The sequence below is a fragment of the Teleopsis dalmanni genome, chromosome 1 (genome assembly GCF_002237135.1).
Source record: "Teleopsis dalmanni isolate 2A chromosome 1, ASM223713v2, whole genome shotgun sequence".
Lineage (NCBI taxonomy): Eukaryota > Metazoa > Arthropoda > Insecta > Diptera > Diopsidae > Teleopsis > Teleopsis dalmanni.
The window spans coordinates 192091145-192099444 of NC_051846.1; the positions used below are offsets into that span (position 1 = coordinate 192091145).

At 31.2% G+C, this 8300-nt stretch overlaps 1 protein-coding gene across 1 annotated transcript in view; it reads right to left on the reverse strand.

Annotated features, from left to right (window-relative positions):
* LOC119666958 (probable cytochrome P450 313a4) overlaps positions 1 to 8300 on the reverse strand; it is a 13406-nt gene that overhangs the window by 3674 nt on the left and 1432 nt on the right. The window lies entirely within an intron of this gene.

Below are 8300 nucleotides of genomic sequence, written 5' to 3' on the forward strand. Positions count from 1 at the left end.
ACTATTTGTTTTGATTTAAATTGCAATTTTATGGAAATTCAGCAATAAAAAATTGATAAAAAAAAATATAATATTGTATTGGCTGAAAATGGAAAACTGGTCTAAAAGTATTAGACCAAAGAGGTTGGAAACAGTACAGGTTTTAACTTTGTGTAACAGAAAAGCGATTACTTCAGTGTTGATTGCTTGAGAGCCTATGGTGTTCTACAGTCATTGGTGGTTGACCTCAGATAGAGTGCTTTTCTTTATACTGATAGACTATATTAACCATTTAATAATATTTTCGTATCGTTATCAAGTGGCAAAATTAGCAGTTTGTCGTCATTCATGGTCTGCTTTTTAACAGCGGTGAATAACTTTTGGATTGAAAGCGAAGGGAATATGCCATCGTCTGAATAACTGAAGATCATAAAAAAAGACACAATATGCCACCGTTTGCTTTACTATAGAGCAAGAAAGTAACTATATTACAGTACCATCCGCATCTCTAAGGGTCAAGAAAGCAGGCACATTTCCTTTTTGTAACCTTTTGTTTGGTTACAGCACCGTCTGCATTAGTAGAGGTCAAGAGAATATATCTATTTCGTCTGCATTACTAAAGATTATGAAAGTAAATACATTACGTGATCGTGTGCTTTACTAAAGGTAAAAAGGCACATTTCGATCTCGTCTGCATCGTTTGTTTGGTCACACCAACATCTGCATTTGTAAGGGTGAAGAGAGTATATCTATTTTGTCTGCATTACTAAAGGTCAAATTAGTAGGCACATTACTAAAGATCAAGAAAGTAGGCAAATTACACCTCTACCCTTGTTTCTGAGGATTATATTGCTAGTTTGGTCACATCACTGTCTGCGCTAGTAGCGGTCAAGATAGGAGATCTATTTCGTCATCAGCACTGAGAGTCAAGAAAGTGGACACATTACTCCACAAGCAAAATATATACTATGTCTATACATTAATGTGGCTGTTCTTTATGTATATACAAAGTTTTCAAACAATACGTTATTTAGTTTAAGTTGCTTGTAAAATTTATTTTAAGTGATAAAGCACTTCAAAACAGAAAAAGTAAAACTTCAAGAATAGTTTTACGAAGATTCCGTGTTATGTTTATAGTGAACGATGGGTTTTGCAGAATCTCGTGTAATCATGAGCTTAATCACAAAATGAAAGCGCGGAGAGTGATAAAATACGTTATATCTAAGGATTTGAAATATTAGAATATTGAATATAGTCATAAACGTATTGGTTATGTAGTCAACATTTAAATATTTTATCTCGCCTTTTAGCAGTGATTAGAGACTTTACCAACATATTTTATCTAGAGCAATATTCTAACTTCGGACTGGTAAAATTAAAACAAATTGGTTATTAAAGCACGGGTTCAACAAAAATTGTATTGGCAAGAAAGAAAAAGAATAGAAATAGTAGATATATATCTATTAGTGTTTGTTTTTTGCCATTGATTATATGCAGGACTGGTTTGCTTAAGATCTCTATATTCTTAGAAAAAAACTAAAAAAATATGTTAGGGTTATTACTTTTTTGTCATCAAAAAAGACTTATCATCAGAAATGTTATCAAAACATTTCCTTTACATACTTTTTTAGTTTAGTTGGAATATCTCGCGTTATTTTATGGGTCCCATTTCATGATTACTGTATACGTACTAACAATCAGCTGATTTAACAGTGAATACTTTATCAAAGTTAGCTTTTTTTGAACTCCAAAACGGATAAGATATAATTACTATGAAATGAATGAAGTGAAAGTCAATGAATTCGAATCGGATAACATTCACGTTTAAGCAAGAAAATAGCTTACCCTAGAAACAAAATCAATACTCTACGAGCGATATAAAATATCTACACATGTACTTTCACAGAAAATTGATATGGAAAAAGCTCACCTGTAATAATCAATATAAAATTTGGTGTGATACCTAACTGTTTAATACTGATGTATATATATAGTTTAGAGAAAGATATAAAAAAATGCGTTATGTCGTATATCTTTGGGCTGCAACGCTTAAACGTTCTCTTATATTAGAACCGAAATTCTATCCACACGTATTTGCATAATTTATGAGGAACTTAACAGGAATTTTGCTTAGCTGATAATATTTGATAAATTGATGCATCTGTGGTTGTCTTTTAAAAATACCGAATAAACTCTGGAAAATGTAACTACATATCTAGATTAATTGAACTAAAGTGTTGTTCATAGTTTCTAATTAAAACGGATTACGAAAAAAAATATGTACATTTTTGAAGTTTTTTTATAACCTCATCGATAACAAAAAGATATTATTAACTAGTGATATTATTCTGATATTATTAACAACTAACTAATGATTTTTGCGGTCTCTGCCATAAAAATTAGGAAGAATTTTCAAATTCTTGCACATTGTATAGAAAAGCAAGATCAAAATTCTTGTGAGGATTCTGGAAAACTGAAATTGAAAGCCTCACAATTTTCAAAGAAAATTGATTTGTTTAAATAATACAGATTCTTCTTGAAATAGGAATACATAGCCACTAAAATTAAATTATTAGAAAGAAGGATATTATAAAATGTGAATCCTAGGGTATCTCAACATATCCGTAAACAATGTACAGAGTCTTTTACAATATATAATAATTATTTTATAATATTAAAATACTGTTCTGTATTTTTAAAACAAATGCTTAATTTCTATAAAAACTAATTTTAAGTAGAATTAATTTTTTTTTGGCACTATTAATCTTTTTGATATAAAGCTGTTGTATCGCTCATCAAATTAGTTATCTCTACACTTTTTATTTTGTATAAAATTATGCAAAATGCAGTTAACACAATATCACCTTTCAGGTGCAAAACGTTTGTCGTGTCTCACGACTATCAGAAATCATAATGTCTCATAATTTTATAGAAATAAAATATTAAGAAAAAGTTAGTTTAAAGTTATTTTAACCTCAACACTTCAAACAATTTAACTAAGCAAAAAAAAAAAATTCTAAAATAGAGTCTTAGAAAAAGGCTAATGATTTTAACCACGGGGTAAGTCGAAATTTATGCCACCTTCTGCCTGTGCAATTTTCTAGTTAAGAAAATATTTCAATAAAATTTGAAATTATAAGTTTGGCAAGTGCGCCTTTTTGGCTAAAAATCGGCAACTGCCGCAAATTTTGGTGCTTTTTACAGCACTTAACACGTCAACACAGTTTCAGATATTGGCACTAAAATTTCCCACAAATGGTTAAGTTTTGACATGATTGCCTGCTGCCGCCGCTTCTGCTGCTGCTGTTGGCTACGCTCATTGGCTTTGGTGCTGTACTTCACCATCATTGCAACAATGGAATATTGCACCAGTATGTGTCTAAGTACGTTCGTTGGAGCAATTTTCGGAGCAGTTAGCATACACGTTGCCGTATGGCATACGCGTAAGCATGTTGCAGGCGATAATACTCGTAGCAATTCAAATTGCATTATGCTCGGCATAAATGGCAAGAACTGATTTCATAAAAATGCTCTATTATGTTATGGATGGAGTAGAAATTTTTACCTAATCAAAATGCACACGCAGATAAGAATACACGCCTGCATTATTGGCGTTGCTGAATACTCGTATGTTGCATATGCACCATTATTCAGGCTTCTGCTGCATTTACCGCATTTTTTGCCTTTCCTCTAACAAGCAACAATTGCGTTTAAAACTTTAAAACACTCGTTCGTTGCAGCCATAAGCGTCCGGATTATTATCTATTTTGGTAAATTCGATCGTGATCGATTTATGTTGGCTGCACCGATCCCGTCTACTTTTTAGGAAAATGAAGTTTGCGGGTGAACTCCCGCGCATGTGTGCTTGTTTTACAGTTTTTCACTTAAATTGGTTAAAAATATTTTCTTACAGTTTTACGAAAATTCAAAGGAATTTCCATAAAAACACCATAAATGTTGTTAAAGATGCGAAATATTTATTACTGAATTACAAGGTGTAGATTGGGGATAACCTACATTAGCTAAAATATACCATATATATACCTATTGCTTCTTTTAATTTGGATTATCTTATTTAAATGATTAATTTTTAAGTTGTCTTGCTAATACATTATGAAACTTCATATTTTTCCTTATTTATTACTAAAAGGGACAAATCGACATATAAGATCCATTGTGCTATAGTTGAAGATAGGCTGGAGAGAATAAGACTGACAAACAAATCTAAAAATGTCATATGGTTTTAGATGCTAGACCTTATTTGAATTATTTGAATGAGAGTCGGATAAACTAATTGGATTCTTCTCCTGACAATCGCAGGAGCTTCTCGCCCATCCTACATTTAGGATAGGCGTAAGTTTCATACTGCATTTCTCTTCACAAGCCAAGTGGATGAGAATACTTAATTATAGTATTTCCATTCCGTAATAAACGATAGAATGAATAAGATTCATATGAAGCTATTCCATTTGCATGAGACTGGTGTAGAAGTACATTTGAGGTGTCTTCAGTTCTCATCCTAATAACTGAGGCGAACATGAAGTAAATGTGACGATCGCCATATGCAATACAGACGGACATGAAATCATAAGGTCTTCATTCACTCTAACCCTCTCTAACGCTATCGCGCACAATACTATATAGGAATCTATTATAGTTAATTCTTCGAAATGATTTTAATATTATGTTGAAGCTGTTTTGAGCTAGTGCACTTAAGCACTTACTATACTCCTTTTTAACTCGAGGTATTTTCAAAACCCCTCTTTACACCTTGACAAATATATTGTTTATCACTTCATCAGACTAAGCAATAATTGACCTTAGATCTGCATACCTCCCCGAGGAGCCTGTATATGAGTATACGTGTATGTGTATGCTATCTGTATAAATATGTTTTTTGATTATTAATACATCATGATATGACTAAATGATGAAAAGAAATATTTTCACACAATTGTGAAAGTTCCCTCTACTGAACTATACTTTTGGCACTACCCTTGCTCATTAGATTTATGTATTCACTTAGTTGACTAATGTGATAACTAGTTATTAATACTTTATTTCAAATATGTACTCATATTTTACCTTGCTATCGAAATGTCTGTAGTATGAACTAATCTAGAACACCTATTTTTTATATGGGCCTAGAGGCCTAAGTGGATTCCCTTGCGATCGCCGGTATAACCTAAGCTAACCTAACTAATTATTCACAAAAACTTCAACAAAATTAAGTTACCAAAATGGGAAAAGAAATAAGGAAGAACAATTATTCAAAAACATGTTATTTTATAAATTTATAAAATTATAAGCATATTTTATAAAACTACTAAATATATTATTCAAAAATAAATTTTTTTAACATTCCGAATTGCTTCGTTTAACATATTTCTTCTGTAATGTGATATGAAGTGGATTCTTTATCTTAACTAAATAAATAGCGTCATAATCTAACTTTTGATTGGGTGGAATATTATTTAATTTTTGTAAAAAAAAATTATCTTTTAATATGTACAAAAATTTTAAAACAAACTGTCTCTTGCCAAAAAACATAAAGAAAAAAAAAATAAACTCATTAAAATAATAAATGCCAACAATTAAAATTCAATAAAAAATCATTAATTCCACTGAAAATTTTATTCTTATCATAAATAGTAAATCGACAAATCAGGCATGACTGGAAGCAATCAATACAAGTTCCATGTAAACAGTATCGGCCAATCCCAACAACAACAACAACAGCAGTTGCATTAGCCTCAGCAATAACACCAAAAGCATGGACTACACGTAACTGAGGACGGACATGAGGTAAATGCAACAATCGCCTTATGCGATAGAGACGGACATGAAATAAGATCGATTGCTGCATTATCGATTTATGCCTAAACATTTACGTGCACCACAAATAAAGTGAAAAATGCAATATACTCGTAGCATGAAAAAAAATAGTATAAATATATTTACTATATCTCCGACAAACTCTTCAGAGTAGTTAAAATATCTTTTGCAGGGTCAGCGACAATGTCAAGTGTGCTCCTGTTTGTGGCTGCACCAAATGAGTGTGCGCCGATAACGATAAGCGTTACAAACTCACGTTTCTCCTTAATGAAAAAGAATAAGAAAAAAACAGAAACTTATCGATATCAGAATTAAGAAGCAGAAAATTTAAGAAAATCTAAGTTTGCAGCCAAAAAATAAATGATTCATTTTCCGCATTGATTTTCAGTTAAAAATCTGCTCCACATCATAAATTGCTTATTAAGCGTGTGTTGCATGTTACTGGCAGTTAGTTAGTCACTGAGTTAGTTATCGAGTTAGTTAGTGGGCGCAGAAGCAAGTAAAGGGCATAGACTGTGTTGTGTGTCTTATAAAGCCAGCAGCAAACAAGTGAAGCTGCAAATAGTCCACAACGAATCTGTCGCCGCGCATCAAATTTCCAATAAACGAATTTGTGGTATCGCCAAAATGCTTGAATTGATCACGATTGCTGTCAGTAGCAGCAGCAACAAGAACAACGATAGCAACAGCAACAGCAACAGTAATAGTAACAGCATCAGCATCAGCAATAAGAGTAGTAGTCATTTTACTGTATCGAAATTTTAGGTATCTTTGTGTTATTCAAGCTAAAGCAGAAGTCAGCAACAGTTAAGTATCTATGATAGGTTGTTGCGCTAACTAAGCGATCATGCCATGATCACACTTTAGCAGTAAATATTGTAAGCATCTTATTGGTGTTGTTGTTGTAATTGTTGTCGCTTTTACTGTAGCTGATATAGCAGTGTTATTGGATGGTATTGGCGCTATGGGCTACCAATCGCTTAGAGAATCTTCAAAATACTAACGAGACAATCGATCGATCGTTGCAATAAGTTTCGCTAAGCAGTAGTAGGAAAGTGTAAAGTTGGCAATAAGCATTTCGGTAACAACAATAAATGTCAAAAAATAAAAAACTTCATTGCCTTAGCGATCACATGATCATATGATCGCATTGTATTGGATTTTGTGGCAGTAATTGGCCTTTGAACCATGGCAAAAGGATTATTATAATTGCTGCAACTATCAACGATCGCTGAAGATTGATCGCATAAAGCTGTTGTTGTTGAGTGGAAGTGATTGTAGGTAAAAGCATTTACCGCATCTTAAAGATTTTTGTAGAAACTATAACACTGTTTTATGTATGGATATACGGTATTGTAAATTAAGATGAGAGTTACTTAGTTGTTGGTGAGGAAGTAAATGTCTTAATGGGCATATATGGTGTAATAAGTGCGATGCAATTTGCAGTGTTTAATAAGTGTCATGATTTAATTGTTGTATCAGGCTTCATTATAAAACCCTAAACTGCTTGGGGGTTTTTGTTTGCGCTAAAATATTTAAGATCCGTTCAGTTTTCTTTTTTATAGCAAGCTATTTTGTTTGATAGTGTGAAGCACTGAAACTATTTCTAAGATTAATAACAAATAAGTCTGTTATATAAAGTTACAGAAAATTGAAGAAATTTAAAGCTCTTGTGTTTATTCAATAGTTTAAATTATTTTTATAATTACTATTTTTATAATTACTATTCTATTTAAAATCCCAGCAAAAGTAACAAAACTTCAGAAAAATATGCGAGCATAAAAAGTCGATTCCTGGTACTTGCAGTCTCAAAAATAATTATTTACGAATAATTAAATACAAGAATTATTTCCAAGACCACTGATGATGGGTATTCGAAACAGCTGTATGGTCAGCCAAAAATTTAATTAATTAAATTAATATAAAAAATAAAATTTTTGTTGTTGCAGTTCACTACTGTTCGAAACAATCTTTTTATTTAAAATTTACTGAAATTGTTTTTATTGATAAAAATAATTTTGTTATTATGTTTGTTTAATACATTCAAGCAAAATTTGGGGATTTCAATATATTAATAACATATTTGATAAAATATTGCTTTATGGCCATATTGTCTATTACAATTAAATTCTTTTCATGATTTCTTGTGCACAATTGATGTACTTTTATATGAAAATCCATTAAAAGTACCTGAGAATTATAATTAATAAAGATGATAATTAATGATAATTATTAATGAAGACGACTATCGAAGATAATCGAAATATTGGAAGAATATTTTAATAAAAAATAAATTGTTTTTAAATTAAATTAATAAATTATAGTTTTCTTATTTCTATTTAAATGAACGATTAGCCTGTTAATAAATTATTATATTTACTATTATTATTATATTTATTTATACTTGAGTTATCTCTCTTTAAAATTGATGTATTGGAACATATTGAGATGACCTTAAACTTTTGTGTAGCACAGTACAAGGCGAT